This window comes from Amphiprion ocellaris, chromosome 3 (assembly GCF_022539595.1).
Source record: "Amphiprion ocellaris isolate individual 3 ecotype Okinawa chromosome 3, ASM2253959v1, whole genome shotgun sequence".
In the NCBI taxonomy this organism is placed as follows: Eukaryota; Metazoa; Chordata; class Actinopteri; family Pomacentridae; genus Amphiprion; species Amphiprion ocellaris.
This window is the reverse complement of record NC_072768.1, coordinates 4,797,058-4,816,813: the sequence shown is the minus strand read 5'-3', so window position 1 is coordinate 4,816,813 and position 19,756 is coordinate 4,797,058. Positions and strand designations below refer to the sequence as shown.

At 40.2% G+C, this 19,756-nt stretch overlaps 1 protein-coding gene across 2 annotated transcripts in view; it reads left to right on the top strand.

Annotated features, from left to right (window-relative positions):
• Positions 1-19,756, top strand: part of LOC111563249 (zinc finger protein 469) — a 205,270-nt gene that overhangs the window by 9,931 nt on the left and 175,583 nt on the right. For both annotated transcript variants that reach the window (XM_023262241.3, XM_035944401.2), the window contains exon 2: positions 9,730-9,782. The gene's annotated coding sequence lies outside the window, so the exon portion shown is untranslated. The remainder of the gene's footprint in view (positions 1-9,729; positions 9,783-19,756) is intronic.

Here is a 19,756-nt window from a genome sequence, read left to right as displayed (position 1 = left end):
TTTCTTTTTCTTCTTGCTTGAGATTTATTGGTGGTTAGCAGACAACAAATTGGTGCATTACCTCCACTCAGTCAGGAGTGTGGATCAAAACTCATATTTACAACAACAACAACAACAAAAATTAAATAAGAAACTCATATCTTCTAAATCAAATTGCTTTGTCTGAGATAGTAAAATATGATTTGGTAACACTCTGCACTCCTTCAACTGTTTTGTAGAGTGTCAGTAATATCAAATTCTACTCTTTTCTTTCTGAGGTTTTGGATCCGTTGTCTTTTGTCTCCCTCATATTTCAGACAGTGTATAATGTCACGCTCTGTTGTCTCTTCCTCCCCTCAGAGGTCACATCTGTCAGTATTAAGTGTTCCTGTTTTGAACAGTGTCCTGTTTAATCCTGTGTGTCTAAATCTCAGGCTGCACGCCAACATCCATACTTCCATCCTATATAGTACGCCAGAACACGATTTAGTATGTCCCCATACATACATAGTGTGTCAAGTTTAGTATGCCAAAAATACCAGGATGTTCTACTACATCTGGCTGGATTTTGCAGTTTAAAAGTCAGTATGCTTTTGTGCTCCTTTTGACACACTCTTCAGTGCACGTAGGTCACATATGTCACAGGGATGGATGTAAGTATAAATAAGCATAATCCACAAAGTTTTAATCTTTTCAAACTTTTTCCAACATTTTCATACTAATTTCTTACCAATTGACACAACAATGACTACAACCCCCACATGGCACTCTAGACAGAAGAAGTGTGGCTTCATGTCAGCATTGGGTTCCTAGATCATCTCTTGCTTACATTTGTGTCTGCGCTCTTGATATGAATCCACAATATTATGATAAAGAAGTATGTCCCTATTATGTTCATGCTGCAGTACATACATTGTAAGGGTGACAGAGGTAAAAAGAAAAAGTATTTTATTCGAAACGCAGCCTCAGTCTTTATATTATTATCTCATGTCTCCTGTTCTTTCTTGTACACCGCTTTTCTTCCACTTTCCCTCTTAACTCTGTAATACCAACGTACTTTCTTCTCATCCTCCCATTGCTTTTGCCACCTTTTCTTCAGTATTTTATTGATGATGCTTTTGAGTTCTGTCCTACTGATGGCAACTTTCAAGTCATTGTGAGTACTTTTTGTGGCCTCCTTTGACATTTGAAATGTTACTATATGTCCCGTCATTTGAATTCTCTGTAAATACCATTCTCTCTTCAGTAGATCCATACATATACACTGCTCGTAGAAAGTTTGGACACACTTTCTCATTCAAAAGAATGAGAAAATGATCCAAGCCAGAACCACAGATTGTCTCCCTCAGGCCTCTGTTCAACTCCAGCACATGCTGGAAATGAGCTCTACTTCCAGTAACCAGATTAAAAAATCAGACTGGACTATGGGATGGAAACACTGTGAGGAGTGGGATGGAGCAAAGTGGTTTCTTGTTCCTGTTGTGATGGAGAAACTAAATGAGCTGCCGTGCATCAACTTGTCTCATGACCTACACCTCATACCAGCTGCTTTGGCTTCAAACAATAAAAACAAGAAGAATTCTTTTTAAATTGAATGTTATTGAACGTGCCTTTCTGCATTTTTGTGTTCTTGCATTGAGCATAACACAGGGCTCCAGACTAACTTTTCTTCCTAGGAGCACAGTGGCCCCTAACTCAAAATTTTAGGAGAGCAAGCAGAAAATTTAGGGGCGCACACCAAAATCGACTTGCAAAGTAAATATTCACATTTCCTCTTATTTTCACTGTATTACTGATAAATACTTGAACAATAAATGCAGAAACTATAATGTTTTCAATTCACATTTTATTGTGCAGCAGTTGACAGAACATAACAAGAAAAGCTCTCAGAGAGTGTAGTACTCTGCCAAGGCTTCTCAGTTGACGTCTCATTTCCGACGGATGAAATCTCTAATAAAGAATGGCCTTGTGCTGAGCACAGACATGTGTATGCATGTGCATGTTATGTATGGAAACCCAATGACGTGTAAATTACTCTTATAAAGGTCTGTTGATCAGTTCATCGCTTTTGACAAAGCCTTTGTTTTGCTAGTTGTAAGTGCCATTTTATAAGGTTTACATATTTCATGAATGATCAGTTTATGTATTCATTTTTTGATATATTTATGGATTTGTATTTTTTGGTTAAAAGGAAATGTTACATTTCATATGTATTAGATTCAATTTCATGGTTATTTACAAGAAAATCTGAGTGTATGCAGTTTTTGCTGTAGAGGGCGCACTCGTGTTCTATTGTCATTACCAACGAAGAAGACGTTGTTGTTTCTTTAACTTGAATGAGAGAATAAATGATGGCAGACGGAGCAACACAGTTCTTTCACCGTTGTGCAATGGCGAAATTTGTCACACACGTAAAAGATAAGTCTCTGTGTCGGTCATTCCAGGAAGAGGTTAAATTAAGAAAATGAAGAAAGCAACGACCCAAAGATTAGCCTCTAACCAGTGTTAAAATAACCGTTCCCTCTATGCTTTTATTTTGAAGGCGTATTTTTAATGGTACGGGCTTTTATTTTGTCACCATTGCAGCAGCACAGGAAGTGTTTATCTAAGAAGCGTTTGGTGACATGATGAAGACGCTTACAAAAAGTCCCGAAAAGTCACGTAAAGATGAAAGAAAACGGTTCCACGCTGTTGCTGTCTAGTAAAGGATGTATATAAACTTAGAAACAGCTGGAATGTAAACAAGCTCTGACGGTGTTTCCTAAAGAAAGGAATGAAGGACAGAAAGGTGAATTTGTTTTCAAAATAAGGCTGATGGCTAAATGTAAATAGAGGTTTTGTGAAACAGGAGCGTCACCGTCATTCGTCCCCCGTTCTCTCACATTCATTGGCCCGCCTTCTTCTTCTTTGGTGTTCTTCTCATTTCTTCTTCTGTTGGAGTTAATGTCTGTTAGCAAACCAGCTCATTTCATTACTGTCAACTACTGGGCTGAAGTGTGGAGCAGAAGTTTGTCAGCAATAAAAAATATTCAATAATAATGGGAAAAAAAATCAGCAAATCTACTGGTCACACATGCGCGAGTAGATGAGAGATTTACTCGCACTGTCTCAAATTTAATTTCATATCTAGTCGCAGTCTGGAGCCCTGTAATAAGTTAATCCATAGACATTTAGAACAAAGGTTAGGTTCTGGAATGAAGACGGGGTTGTAAATGCTCACATGGTCTAAGAATCAGACTAATTCCTGGGTTGATGTTTTGTGGGTCAGACGAGGAAGAATCTGGGGTGTCGATGAAATCACAATGTGAGGGATAACCGCCTTAAACAGTGCTCATTTTTGACAGTTTGGTTAATATTTGTGCAATACTTCTGTCACTGAAATAGAAAAAATCTTTTTTAAGATGCATGTTACGTTGAATTTTTTTTTTGCACAGTTCCTTTTCCAATGTTGAATCCAATGTTTTTAATATTTCCCCTTATAGTTATTGTCCATTCAGTTTTGTTTCCTTCAATAAGTATCTTATTTACGTTTAATTGCTTCACACATCTGTTGTCCAATCAAATGCGACGCCCCACCTCCTCATCTACCAAACAAAAGAGTGGCTTTCTTGGCTGTCCTCCTTCTGAAGGTGCAGCACAAAATGGGTCCCACAAGGAAGACATCTCTGACAGGTGACGGCTTTTTTGGTGTCTTTTTATTATGTAGTTTGTTTTAATCAATCTAACTTTAAGGAGAAGTAGAGTTGTGTAGCCTCTGGAACAGAAGGACATGCATGTAGTCTGAGAGGGAACAAGTGCTTCCTAACAGACAAACAATACCAACATCAAATTCTCACATTGTGCTCTTACGTTTTTTTTTTGGTTTCAGAAAGACAGCAAACACTGAACTCTTTGTATTGCACTAACGCCACATGTGTCAAAATCCAAAGCTTGACAGGTCGGCTCATGAAAAATAATGATGCTTCTCACAAGTCTCTTTTTACATTCTGTTGGAATGGAAAGTTTTTCTGTGTTTCCTAAAAATGTGAGTTTAATATGTGTGGAAGCCAGTCCTGGTTCGATAGAGTTGTGAAGTAGGCTGCTGGTTTTGGAAGTTTTTTTCCCAGTTCTGTCTTCCCATGTTAATATCTCTAACAAGTTATGTCTTTATTTTTGCTGAACACAGAAGAATAGCACTCTCCAAATAAGCTGATGATTTAACAGACTTAATTATGCCAGTTTTGATCATTATTTTGAACAGTCCCAATACCACAACATGAATGAGCCTTTGGTGCTGCTGATATGGAGAAGAATCTCATCACAGGCACAAATTGGAACAGTAGGAAGTGAATGTGAATTTGTTCACAAAACATGGCACCACATCTTTAGCTTTCACCCACCATCACTGGATGACATGGCAAAAGATTCAGCTCAGTGATTGGATATTTCTTGCCAAAATGCATCATGGGAGTCACAGTTAGCTTTCTTGTGCACAAGCTTGGGCCTTTTGATTTATTAATTGTTTTAAAAAACCTGGTATTTTGTAAGCTAATTGTTAATCCTTAACCTTAACCAGGTGTGTTTCATTCTAATCCAAGCTTGATGCTCTCCAACTGTGAGTCATATTTTCACACATTTTCTTTGGGAAAAATGAACGGGACTTCTGGAACCAAGCATGCCTAAATATCTCCTCACCTCTGTTGGAAATTTTGACCAGTCGTTTGGAACTTTGAAGCCTGCGCTGATGGATACACTGAGAATGGACTTTCAGTGATTGCAGGAGAGATCCTACCTTTAATGGTTTCAGCACAGAAAATGTTTGCATGCTTTTCTCGTTTTCTCAACAAGTAAATGAGCTTTTTTAAATGGGTCTAGCCTTTCAAACAAAACATTATTCAGACTAGGGTAATTTTCAATTTCTCTGTGAGTCCAATACTTAATTCTCATCATGCAGATGATCTGGTTAAAAAACTGATCTAAAAAAGGAACAAAAGGTATTTTATTTTTACAAGGTATATCTATGCGACGTGTCTCTGGCATTTGTGTGTAGGAAACAAAAAAATCTAAATATAAGAAATCACTAAAATAGATGATTTGATTATGTATAAACAGCAAAGTAGTATTAATAATTAAAATAATTACCTAAAGTGCAACCAAATTTTGTGTGTTCTGATACATATGTATATCATAGTTGGCTTATTGATTTGTAATGATTTTTATGGATCGTTTGATTTATTATTCTAAGAAGAGAAATTTTTTGGAAGCACATGCATACATTTTATTAGATATTTTATTGACTTGTTTTTTGGTTGAGTATACAGCAGCTGGTTTTGAAATGAAAGGATCACAGTAACTGACACAGATTAAACTGACAGTCAAATATTGAGCCAACCATCACAACCCAGTGCTGTTTACCTCTGTATAATGATGTGTAATTTGAAAATTTGATGCAGAACTCTTAACCTAAGAGTCATTCTAAACGGTGTGCCAGATCTGCTCTGTTGGTTTTGTTCTTATACACTGTTATGATTTAAGTGGGAGCAGCTCATGTACTAGGAATGGTTTATTGGCTTTCAAAAGGGAACATTTCAAATTTTGTCATCTTATTCAGTTATTTAGATTTAATCCACTTCAGATGCTTTAGATTTCAAATCGAAGTCACCATATTGCCTCATTTTAGTGTTGAGTTTCTATGTGAACAGTAGTTTTGCCTAATATTTACTGTATAATGGTGGAACTCCACCACATATTATGATAAGACATCTGATCTACTTACACTTACTGACCAGGGCCTCCACTCTGAGATGTTAAGCTACACCTATGAGGTCACTGCTTGCGCTGAGTGAATGTATTTTGGTTAGACATCAGATCTTGGTCATTACTGATCCATCTATGTATTAGTTCTATGTATCATTTCATCTCTGTCTGCTGTGATTGCTTCCACATGTCTGGCCCCAGGCTGCACAGGCCCACACAGAGCTGGAGCATCTGGGGTTGAGTAGGGGGCTGAGGAACCCCTATAATGGGCTTATAGTCACGGAGTCCCCCTGGATAGATGAGTGGTGGGGACACAGAAGCCTGCCGATCAAGAGGTGGGTGGTTGGGATAATGTGAGGACTGTTATGGGAGGATAGAGGGGTCTTCTGGCCACACTGAGAACAGAAGGGGATTTGGGCAGACACATCCATGGGTTTGTTTGGTACTTAGGAAGATCGATCTTGTGTGCACTGATTAGACATTTCTTGCTGGAGTAGTGCACGTCTATGTAAACATCTACTACATGCACACTGGCGGTATTGTAGGCATATATGTTTCCTGTTAACAATTTCTGGAAGAAGTGGATTTCACAGCAATCACCGAGTATTTAATGGCATGATGTTGTTCAGAAAAGCCATTCGCATGACAGCTCTTGAAGACAGGATATGTTTCATGTCCATAATAAACACTGGGGAGCTTTGGTTGTCAGTTCTACTCCAGGTGGAGTGTCCATCTGCCTAAATGATCTGTGAAAAGCACAGGAGAAATGGGGAAAACAGCTGTGGGTGTTCGTGAACACACGAAAACAGCCTCACCGCTATTTTCCACTGCAAACGGCCTGCAGTATGATCAAATGACAGACAAACAGTTTGGCAATTTGCTCAGCTCGTCTTTCTGGCTGACTGAACTGGTGGTGGTGGGAAGCCAGAGGCGTCAGCAGTGAAGGAGATCCCAAACTTTAGAGCTGAAGGAGAAGATGAGGCCTCGGGAGATAATTGTGAATCACTGTATTTTGATTTGTGGCATCCTTTGGAGAGGTGACAAGTTTTTTTGTTGTTGATCGTTTTGTACGGGGCCCTAAGCCAATAGGACATTTTCTTTTTATCATTTAATGCTATGCAGCGTGGTGTCATGGAGGTGCAACGAAACATTACAAGTCATAACCCACAATCAGTGCTTTTCTTTGTTGCAACCATTTGTTCCTCACATAATTCAGAACATTTGTTGGCGCAGCGTTCTTGTTTTGTCTGTTACTGTTTTGCTGGGTTGCAGAGTTAACCCTGGGAATATCTTATATTTCTGACTGGGGTCCTGAAGAAGTTGCTAAGAGAACAGCTCCATTCTAAGATAGCGATGCTCAGCAGTCATTCAGCCATGTGAGACCATCATGTGAACACAGCTGTCAGAAGGAAGCTAAAGATGTTTGATTTCTTGTGCATGAAAAAAAAACGCAAGTTTGAGTTCCATATCTATCTGCCTCTACAACGCTTGGTAACCTGAGAATGACATTCACAGCAATTTTGATAAGAACAAATTATGTCCTTGTGTGCAGCCAATGTTTATTCCAGTCTTTTCCCCCTGTTCCAGAGATACATCCTAATGTTTGGCCAGTGAAAGTAACATTACGCTGTACACAGGCCCAAAAAAAAGGAGGCACGTGGGCCTTTTAAAACAGCTTTCCAATACAGTCCACCTTGATTCAAACCATGTGCATGAAACAAGATAATGTTTTTTTCAGAGCTGTTTATGAAGACGAGTGTTTGGACTGTGGTAGTACAGTTGTCTTGTCATTATGAATTTAGATTCTGTGAGTGTGGCTTGAGGGGTCTGAGTGGAAAGCTCTCATTTTGTGGATGGGGACTCATTTGCCTCTGTGAATATTTAGACTCCAAGACCGCAGCGGTTAGAAACAAACGGGGCCCGTTTGTTTTAATGCGTGAGTATGTTGTAGGCAGTCAGTTAAAGACCATACATGAGTGTTCCCATAAGAAATTAACCTCCTGACCTCTGAAGCTTTCTATCCTCTATGCACTAGGTCATAATCAACCATGTAGTCCTCAGAAATGGGTCTTAAAGGCCAGTGAACTGCTAAAAAAAACCCTGCAAGAACTGCCTGTTTATTTTGGCTGTTGTTGTTGTTTCGTCTTCTTCACCTGTTAGTGATCTGTTTAATGTATCTCACGTGTCTCAGGCGAATCATCCCCAGTTATTGGCACAGGGAAGCACGTTTTACCCAAAGCCAGCATTCATACTCAGCCCTCCTTTATTAGAAGTAGATGCACGCTGTGGCTTTTCCTGTGTACATATTGCATAGCTGGTATAAGTGTCTCAACTACTGTACTGTAATTGCCCACAATGTCTTCCATATGTGGCTCTTGTGTTCTACCATTGTAGCTTTCTCCTTCAAGATTGTCGGCTTGAGAAAACCGAGATGTCCCCGAAACCCCCTGTGAAAATGAGCATCATGATGACTGGGTAGCATCCTCGTTTTCTCTGCACAAATATTTCCAAATGGGCTCCTCCACAGAGGGGATCCATCTTCTGGAAAACTCACAGATGATATCCTTTAAGAAGAAGCGATATATCAGCCGGTGGCATGGTTTGTGCTCTGTAGACTTTCCAGTGGGGCTCTTGACTTTTCAACCTTAAACTTTGCCAGATTTCATTGACCAAAACAAAGAGCAGCTCGTGCACATGTTGCATGTTGAGATTAAAGGTCCTACCATTTAAAAAAAAAAATATATATATTGTTATACTAATTAAAGCTCCACAAGCTACAACCAAGTGAGGGTCAGATCTACCACTGAAAATCCACTTTTTTTTTTTCACTTCATAGGACTGAATTTTCTTCTTGTTTGTATCTTTTATTTTCCGTCAAACTCAACCAGAAATATAAATCACAGATTGTCACCATCCAGCTGGGTTGAGTTCAGCTGGAATTAAGACTGGGTGCCTAGCTGTTCTTTTAAAATTACTCACTGTCAGCATTTCCACTAATATATCACTCCATGCTGGAGGCTAAGAGGAGAGCATACTTTTTATGTTCCTCAACCCGGAGCTGATTCAAAGGACCTTGCATGCTCTCACAAGTAACTTTGTCTTTGCTGTCCCTGCAAGTCTCGAAATCTCAGAATCCTGCTGCCTTTTTCAGAGGAGCTGCCTTTTACCAAATATTTAGATGTTTTTAATGGGCTGTAAAGTGCTGGTATCTGTTGTCATATTGCTTTTTATTGCTCCACTTGATATGTTGTTGTCCTGGAGTAAATCTGTGAATAAATGAAAACAGTGATTGGAGCCCCATTTAAGAACGCATGTCCCTCCCCCAATTTAGAGCGGGCACGGATTCAGAGGAAACGCTGTCGTTGGCTCAAATCACTCTTTTCATTGGCTCTCTTGCACTTTATGGAGCTCTCGGCTTTGATCGACACAGCATTGCTTCATGCACCATTTCAATGCATTTTTATCTTTTGCTTTTATGTTGTTGTTGAACATGGAAATTCTATTCTTTTAAATTAACTGTTGCTGTACATTAAGCACATGTGAACCTTTTGTTTTTGTCTTGACAGAAAAAAGATGCGATCCCAGTATTTGGCATGCAGTTTCTCACCACTACAATGGTTGGGCTGGGCTGTTCTGTTGTCATTTTTTTATGATTTATTAGTAGCTTTATGCATTGTTTATCTCGCCAGAGATATTTTTTTATTTAATCACTGAAGTGTGTTCAAGAGGCCCTTGCACTGAAGCAATCGCACTGTTTTGTGGTTGGCTTTTTCGTGGAGTGGAAAAAGGATTTTGGGATTCTGAAGAGTTGTTTTTATTTGGATCCTTTAAGCGGTTATTTATTGATAATTTCCTGGGTGCCCTCCAGTCGTGTGTATTATTAAGATGTATGTGTGTGCTATTGTTTTCTACACAACTGGGCAACTGTCCATGTCACATATCCAACTTTAGAGAGCCAGTGATGTGATGTTCTTGACTACTAATGACTGCTTTGTCTCCTCTTGTCTACCATAGGAGGGTGTGACACACGGCAGAGAAGAGTTGCTGAAAGAGATACAGCTCTAACAGTAAGTGCGGAATTATTCAAGCATGTAGTATTTTGTATAATATCTAAGGTATACCTACTGTATTTATCCTTAGTGCTATAAGTTGTGTGTGACCTTAAGTTGCTCACATACATCACTAATGTATAAAAAGAAAGAAGGCACAAAACGTTGGATGCGTCCAATGGAGTAAAAACAAACATATTTACAAATGTACACTTATTATATCTAAATATACAAAATTGATAAACATTTGCAAATCCTAAATATTACAGGGTTATCTCTAGCTTACTACAGAGCTCTGGCACTGTTCTCTTGAGCTCACCATTTGCGACAGCTGATTTTCTTCCTGCTTAGGATAATGTTATTTTTTATACCGACAAATCAAAGATAAGATGGTTTTACGTTAGCTGACATGTTTCGGCTGCAACTGCAGTCTTCTTCAGAGTGTCATCTGACGTGTGCTGACGTGTCCTTTTTATCATGTGACCGGTCTGACAGATCTGTCAGAATCTGTCAGATAGGCCACGCCCCCCGCCGTCAGGTGGTCTCTGGAGGATGGAGTCCCAGGTATTAGAGGGTGTAGCTCCTCATCCTGGTTCATGGAGCAGCTCGCCTGCTTCCTGATCTCGATGGCCTCCTTGATCCATCGTTTATGTTTGTTGGTCTCCGATGTTACAATCCTCCCCCTGTCCCAGTCCATGATGTGATTATTTCTTTTGCAGTGATCCCTGATGGCTGATTTTTAGTTTTCTTGTTCGGCTTTTTCTTTTTGTGTTCTTGTGAGTCGTCCAGTTGTTTCCTTTTTGCATTCTGTCTGGTGTTCTTTTCATCTTGTGTTGAATGTTCTGCCTGTTTCTCCAATGTATGTTTTCTCGCAAGATTTGCACGGAATTTCATAAATGATGTTGAATTTCTTGTCCGGTTCTATTTTGTCTTTGGGATGGACTAATAGCTTCCGGAGTTTTGTATGTGGTTTTACTGCTGTGTTGATGTTGTGTTTTTTCATTATGTGCTGTATGGGTTCTGTTATCCCACGAATATATGGGATGGTCTTTGTTTTTATTGTCCGGTTGTTGTGTGCGTTTGGTTTGTGTTTCCTTTTGTTTCTTTACTTTGTTTTTAGCTTGTTGTTTTCCTTTGTTGATGGCCCATGTCGGGTGTTGGCAGTGTGTGAGTGTGTTCTTGATGTGTTCTTCCTCCTCCTGTTTGTCTTTATCGTCTGTTATGATGCTGGTCCGTTCATAAAGTGTTCTAACTACTGATAGTTTGTAAACTGTGGGATGTTCTGATGTCCAGAGGAGGTACTGGTCTGTATGTGTAGGTTTCCTGTAAACTGTGATCTTAATGCTGCCGTCTTCTCTGTGGTGTATGTTTAAGTCCAAAAATGAAATGGTCCGGTTTATTTCTTCTTCGTGCGTGAATTGTATATTTCCTGTGTCGTCCATGTTGTTCAGATGATCGGTAAGTTCTTGTGTGTGTCCAGATTTTATTCTTTCCAGGATGTCATCAACATATTGTTTCCAGAGTGTGGGTCTGCAGTGTGTGGGTGATGTGTGGATGGCTTTCGTTTCTAGGTCCTCCATGAAGAAATTACTCATTATTGCAGATAGTGGATCTCCCATTGCAAAACCTTGTTTTTGACTGTAAATAATTCCTTTGAACTGAAAATAGGTGGATGTGGCAACGAACCGGATTAGTGTGATGATGTCATTTACTGTGAGGTTTGTGCGTTTTTTCAGTGTCCTGTCCTTCTTTAGTCGCTCTTGTACGATATGTAATGTGACGTCAACGGGGGTTTTTGTGAATAATGAAACTACGTTGTGTGAAATGAATATGTTGTCTTTTTGTACTGTGATATTGTTGAGTTCTTGTGCCAGTTGTTGTGAGTTCTTGCAGTGATGTTGTGATGTACCGAGGATGGGTTTGATGATTTCTACTAAAGCTTTTGAGAGGTTGTAGGTGACTGATCCGATGCTGTCTACAATAGGGCGCAGTGGTGTGTCTTTTTATGTATTTTTGGTGTCCTGTATATCCGGGGGGTAACGTTTAGCTGTGGGAATGAGGTGGTTGTACTCTTCCTGTGTTATTTTATTGGTTTCTAATAGTGGCTTGAGCAGAGTTTTTAATGTCCTTTTCTTTTGTTCTGTGGGGTCTTTTTTGAGTATTTCTTATGTGTTCCTGTCCTGTAGCATGTTGGTAAGCTGTTGTTCATATGTGTCCGTGTCCATGATGACTGTGGTTCATCCGGTAGGATGGTGATGCTGTTGTCCTGTTTGAGTGATTTTATTGCTTTTGTTTCTTGCTTGGTGATGTTACTGTGCGGAAGTTTTGCCGATTTTAAAATGCCTGCTATTGCGTTCCGGAGTTCCGATTTGTGTCCCTGATCCTGTATTTTCTGGCATGCTAATTCTGTTGCTAGTATGAATTCTTCAGGCGGTCTGACAGATTCTGACAGATCTGTCAGACCGGCCACCTGATAAAAAGGACACGTCAGCACACGTCAGATGACGCTCTGAAGAAGACTGCAGTTGCAGTTGAAACACGTCAGCTAAGGTAGAAACCATCTTATCTTTGATTTGTCGGTATAAAAAATAACGTTATCCTATGATAATTAACGCCAAAATGAACATCATCCAAAACGTTCTTCCTGCTTGTCGTGAATTTATTTCCTCAGTGGCAGCAAAATCTCCTGCAGGTTAAACTTTGCTAACCAAATACTTCTACTGTGTATTAACTCTGAAAGACTAATCAGACTAAAAATATTTGTTAGCCAAACAACATTCGTACATGAGACTTTCAAACTCTTCATTTGAAATCAACATCTGGACACATAATTATCAAATTGTTCAATAAATACATGGCTAACTCCACTTTCTGGGCTAACTCGGTGTCCATTTTCTTTATTTATGGTTGCATGAAGCTATTTAGATGCTGTGCCTCCATGTTATTATTGTAGGGAGACCCTGCAGCGTAACAGTTATTAACTTTTTTTCCAGAATTGAGATCCAAATTTAACTGATGTTAAACAGTTTTTCAAATAAATACAGTGCAGCTTGAATAAATGTCAGGCATTACATGGAGTTTAAAGGGGCCTCAGTACTACATAGTTGAGCTGTTGTCAAGAATCCCTGTTATGAAAAAACAAATGAATGAATACATATCAATAAATGTATGCATTTATATGTGTTTATCAACGTGTGTCTTGAAACATCCATCCTGCTATCCGTTAGTGTAGATGGTTGCAGAGGGCTGGAGAGTATCCATCACAGGGCCAGCACAAGGAGACAGATAACCATGCATGCTCACACCCACACCTACAACCAGTCTACAATCACCAGTTCACCTACTATGTGTTTTGGACTGTGCGGACCTGCAGAAAACCCTCAAGAATATGCAAACTCCACAGAGAAACACCTCAGCTGACATGCTGTTTTGAAGACAGACGGATGGACAGATGGACAGACAGACACACACACACACAGATGGACAGACACACACACACACACACACACGGACGGACGGACGGACGGACAGACACACACACGGACAGACAGACAGACACACACACATATGGACGGACAGACGTCAAATGTCTCTCTTGTGGAGGATGATAATTGTCATCATCTTGGATTCACAGTAATTCCAGTGACATGTTTCTGTTTCCCTGTAAGAACAATAAATGCCGTTAGCCTGTTTCCAGTGAACAATGTTGACAACTGAATGTAGCGACATGATTTATGAAAGTCCGCTTCTGAACAAAGAAATGCTGAATTTCACCACTAGCTTGAAAATGCCCCATGCATTTGTGAATGGAGGATCTTCCTCAGGGGGGTCCTCCACACTGGGGGCTGTGTCCGGTCTGCTGCTGGGGGTGCTGTCCGTGGGTCCCTTCGGCCCGGCCGGTTGGGGGGCTCCCCACCTCGGTGTGGGGGTCCCCCTGTCTGTCGGGGTCGGGGGGGTCCGGCATGCGACTCCTCCCAGTGTGGACGGCCCCAGTGGTGGCGTTCTCCACGATCCTCAGTGCCATGCCATGTCTCCCTACTGTCAGTAGTGAGAGTGTGTGTGTGCGTGCATGAATGTGTAGTTGTGTGTGTATATATGGAGGGTGGTAGGGACAGGTTGTCTTAGTTTTTTGTTTTTTCTTATAATGTTTTTAACTGTTGTAAAGCACTTTGTGTTGCATTTTAGTTCTGAGAGAAGTGCTATATAGATAAAGTTTGATTGATTGATATTAGGCCAGAATCAACAGTTTCACTAGAGAGGATAATGCAGCTTTTTACTTTGTCTCAGTGAGTTTCGAATATAAATTGTATTAGATTATGTTTCTTTAAAAAAAAGATATTTTTGGCATGTGCCGTTGTTTAGCTAGCACAATGTAGAAAGACAGGAAATTTGAGGAAACAGGGACTCGCTGCTTGACCACATTTCACTCATGCACACTAAAAACTCGGTTATATCCTCACCTGTATTAGATTAAGGTTAAACAGCTAGATTTACATGCATGTAGTTAAGCTGGGCTCATATTATATTTAAAGTTCACTGATATTTAAGCTCAGAGGCATCAGTGAACAGGACAGTACATCATTGTTCAATATGGTTTATTTATAAATTGCATGCTAAGCAGAGAAGAGATGTTATATGTTGAGTTTTTTGACAGTGCTTGTCCTTGTTGCTCTTGGTTCAGAAATACAAGCTCCGTCTTCCACTTGCAAAGTCATGTTGCTCAGAATGTGCCACAGGGATTCTTGTGAGTGTCTCGTTGGATTTTACCTGCAGGCAGTTTCACACAGTCAGCGCTGCCCTCAGCTCTCCGGAGTGCTCTGAAACTGTAGAACGCTGCAAAGTATTCTGAACAGTGGTGGTCTGTGATGCCAGTTCCAGCCACTAGGAGGCAGTGGCATAGTGGTGATGATACTTTTTTATATAAATACATTTATATGTATAGTTTTTGCTGTTTCAGGGACGCTGATGGCATGTTAATGCCGCATTGCTCCATTTTACAAATGCTTGGAAAGAGTCATTGATATTTGGTCATGGGTAACTGATCCATTGTTGAACTTTACCTTTGAATATGGTTTTATAAGTAGTCCAATCAATTTAATCAACATAAACAATCTGAATCTCTTAATTGCTACCAGGTAGGATGTGACCCTCTTCTGCTGTGAAAAACAGTCTGCAGATTGCAGGTAAATACATAATTGATGAAATTAACATGGAGGAAATCCTAAGAATAGGAACACCTGGTTTCAGATCAGTTTCAGCATCTACTTCTTCCAGGCCTCAAGGTCTCTCTTAGCAGAGTTTACAGAAACATTATTAACAACAGTGCCCCACTGAAAATAAAGCATCTTAAGAAAACATTTCCCTCTCTGGTTATCAAGATTTTCTAACAAAACAAAAAGTGAGCAAAGTCATGTCCTCAGGAAATATTATCCAGTTTTTCCCTACAGTGAATTAAGGAATTTCTCAAAGTCTGTAATTCACTGCAGAAATGTCAAAAGCACTTATAGTCCCTTCAGTGGTGTATTGTCTCAGGCAAGAACAGAATGAAATTAAGTTTTGAGACAAGAAATACTCCACAGATATTTTTTGGACAGTTAGACCGTACTTCTTGGTCATTAACACAAGTTTATCCCCTGAAATCAGAAAGAAGGGACGAAAAAATGGACAATGCAATCGCCACTTTAATAACCACACTGAAAATGCCAACAACAATGATGGTTCAGATTGCAACTAAGATTTAATTAACCTAAACTACACCAGAGTTCCTTATGCAGATTTTTTTTTTTTTCAAAATGTTTGAGAAGTTTATCACTACTCACAAGCATTAGGATTGGATAGCAAAGATTTGCTAATTTATGCCACTGGAGTTCCAGTATTAAAAGTTCACATTTGAGTAATAGATAAGAAATGTGCAGCAGTGAGCATGGAAGCCACCCTGCAGATATTACAACCTTTGTCCGGCGTGGCATATTTTTGCATGTCGTGGTTCTGTCAGAGCTGTGCACAGTGATAATCATGGTAATGACAGCACTGCCAGGCAGGAGGCAGAGCTCTGAAAGCTGTGGTGTGGTCTCTGAAAGGGCCACTGTATTTTAGAGGTGAGTTTCACCTCTCTTTTTCAATGGATCATTACCCCAATGTGTGCAGTGATTTATGAGCTGCGTTACAAATGCTGGAAGCAGTTCCTGTCTGGGGGCTGTCATCCACCCACTGATTGCCTCTATTTGTCTGTGTGTAAGTGTGTGTTGCATGTGTGTGTGTGTGTGTGTGTGGGTATGACAGTGTGGGAGCAGGACTGCTGTAAATGTTTGTTAAAGCCAATATGAGCATGTCTCTTTCAGGCTGTCAAAGGGTGGCTGATTGTTTTCCTCGCTGCATGTGTGAGACCAGTGCCCTGCCTGGTCTTGAGTTTCACCCCCGGTAACGGGATACAGTAATGTTTCACTCTGCTGGGTGCTGATGGATTGCATTTTAAACAGAGCAATGTGACCTCTAAATCCAAATAGCTTTGAGTGCATCACTGAAATGCCAACACACACTTTACCTGACTGTAGGCTAAGAATGGACTTGATTTTTGATCTGAAGCCTTAAAGGGAAAGTAACCAATGAGTGAGTAAACTGTGCAGCACCTTAGTGTTTTCTCAGATTTGTCGTGCTAATGCGCTTAGCATTGTGTCTTTTGTGTGGAGATTTGCTCCATCCTGCTAATCTTGGGCGAGGCTGAAGGTGTTGTTTGGACAGGTCGGTTTTGTACTCTCACCATGATAAAGCATCAGCTCTGTCACTGACACACTACTTTGGAAACTATGTTAGGCTGTGAATGATGCACATGTCTCCGTGTGTGCATGTGGGTGCATGTATTTGCAGAAATATTAGGTTTATACAGTGTTTGTGGCAGTATGAGTCACCAATGTAAACAGCGTGCATTGGTCACTTGCAAAAAATGCATTACAGAGATTAATTTTGTGTGCAAAAGTGTGAATAAATGCGCTGCATGGCCTTATAGTTCAGTGCAATGAGAGAAATGGCAGGTGTTCGGAAAGCTTGAATCAAAGTATAATTCCATAGTTATATTCGTGTGTGTGTGTGTGTGTGTCAGTTCTCTCTCCTGGGTTCTCTTTGTGTGCGTCTGTATGTGGACCACCCAAAGCCTTTGAGGTCGTAACAATAACAGGTCCACTTCCTTCCAGTGATATGGCAGCGGGGGCTGTACATGGGATAGACGCTATCAGTCCACATCACAGCAGCAGCAGCAGCCTCAGTGTTTAGTTGACTTGTCACAGCTGTGCAGAAGGTTGTTCCCGCTCTCTGCATTTCCAGAATCCCAAATATACAGTCACAGGCCTGTATTTAGTGCTAGAAATCTGGTGGTTGTTGAAAGGCACCAACATGGCTCAGCGTGTTAATGGCTTTGAGTGAATTAAAGCATGTTTATTATATGAAGCATGTGTAAATGTATATTCTGCCTTTGCAGAATCATAAATCTACACTCACAGGCATGTATTCAGTGTTCTGGTGCTCTTGAAAAGCACCAGCATAGCTCAGTGTGTTAATCCATCTTCCATCAGACGTGCAAGGTCAACGTTGCAATTGCCTTTCCAGATTTATTTATTTATTTTTCCCCCAAAGCTGCTTTTGCAAAAAAAAAAAAAAGTGTGGTGTTTTGGAAAAATCTGTTCAGGACTGTTTCTCTGCTTTTTCTTACCTCTTTTATTCTGCATAAACAAATTCCTCTGGTTAGAGAGCATTTTCGTTTTTGCGATTCTTTATTTTGCAATTCTTTCTCCTCCTGGTGAGCAAAAATACACTGTGGTAATTAATATGATAATATGTGTGGTGGTATAATTTTTTCCAGGCATTACTGCAAGCCATGTTAAATTGAGGTCTGAGTGAGGTTTCAGCTGGAAACACTGAGGAGAGGCCTGGTACAGTATGTCTCTGTCAGTCCTTGGCCAGTTAAAGAGGGGAAATAATATTTGTTTTTAGGAGAGAGGAATGCTTTGCCCACAGCTCAAACTATTCTTATTTGGCCAGATAACTAGAGTGAAAATTTAGATCAGCTCACCTTCATGCAATACGTGCAGGGTGTGGAGAAATGCTGATTTTAAACAGTGCTTCAGTTCACCTTCAGTTCAAACACAATTCTGCTTTGTCTCGTTTCATCCGTGGAGCTGAAAAAACAAACCAGACATGTGCGACACACATTGTATGGGAACCAGCAGAAACTATATGGGAGCTTCATCTTGGTGATTTATTGTACCGCAAAGTTTAGCCTCCAGAATCAAGTGTGCTAATGTGTTTAATCAAAAGGGAATTCCTTCACTGAGCCTCTTTATGGTATGAAACATTGTTTTCAGTTCACTCCTCCCAACACTTATAGGCTGTTTGTATGCGAAGAGTTGATTTATGCTGTTAAATGACAGTGAAGAACTCATCTGTAGTAAACAGGGTGCAATATACTACTGCAGATGCCCATGGCTGCCAGTCCCCCAGTCTGTCTAGACGGGGTAAACACCGGGCTTTATAGACCTGCCGACTGGCAATCACTGATGATTGGGTTTGTGGGATGTGAGAGGTTGGGTCAGTTAAAATGACTGACAGCCAGTGGCATTCTTTGTGTGTGTTTGGTAGAACGTATGATCCAAAGCAGTGGCTTCATCACTTTATGGGTTTGGGACATAAAGCAACTTTAGTAAGGAGAATAAAAGGGCTCCACCTGCACAAGCTGTTATGAAAAGATCAACACAAATACTGCTCATAAATGTCAAGTGAATGGTGATAGAGTGATATATATATATATAAGGCATTTATCTCTGCTGTACTTCTGGGTTATGAGAAGTACCTTTCCCATAGCCAACAATAACATCCATAATACAGCTGATGAATCGTACTGGTTGCAAGGCACACAGCAGAGGCCCTGGGGCATTCTGAGGAAAGAGAGTGTTGGATTTGATTTGCCTTTAAGATCCTCGCTGTGCTTGGTGTGGTTGCTCTTTGAATTTGCTGCAAACCGGGGATGGTGACCTTAATTATTTGTGTTGTTATTTATGTGTTTTTGCTGCTGGGATCGCTGTGTACTCTGGTGGAGGATCTTTTTCCCAGGAGGCACCATGGAAACCCTTTCACAGCACTGGCACGAGATAACACATATCCATACTGTCATTATTCCACAGATATAGATACAGACACATTCAACCTACACTCAGATTTTTATTTTGGCTGTATATTTGCTAATAATTATCACTGGAATGATCTTTAATCTTAACGCCAGGCAATATTTTTTGTTTGCTGTTATGCATTCGTTTTTATTATTGCATACAGAGAAAGCTGACATTATTATGAGTCACAGAAAGGATTTTTGCATAGACAAGAGAGGGAACTACAGTATGATTTGTCCTGTCTGTGTGATGAATGGCACCACTTGCATATCCGTCCTAAAAGAGAGGGTTTTAATTGCCACTGAATGGAATCTGTCTGTGTCTGATTAAAGCAAGATGCTGAAACACAAGATGGTTTTTTTGCAATATGGTGTCTGTTTTGTATTATCTGTGTGCACCACTACATCTGTCGAATACTCAAATTTGCTCCCTGCGCCAACTTTTGAAATCAAATGAAAGCAGCTTCCAAAAACTTATATTTACTTTCTCGTTTGGGTGTGCATGTGTGCATACTTTCTATTGTATGTCCATGGGAGAAAAAAGACAATTACTTTTAAAGAATTAATAAGCAAATTAAACGCATCCTGGCAGAATGTAAGTGTGCCAAGAGAACTCTTTGATTTATCGCCAACACAATGCCAAGGCTGTGCCACAATGAGTCACTGTGTAAGCAATAGCTCTAAGATCTTTATCAGGACTTAACCACATCGCCAACGGCATCCCGAACTGTTTTGCAAATACCTACAGCTTTAGGATGTAAACTGCCTGCAGTGTGTCTCTGTACAGTCATGCTTCCAAGAAACCAAATCTTTCCCAGTCTGTGTGCAAAGACCT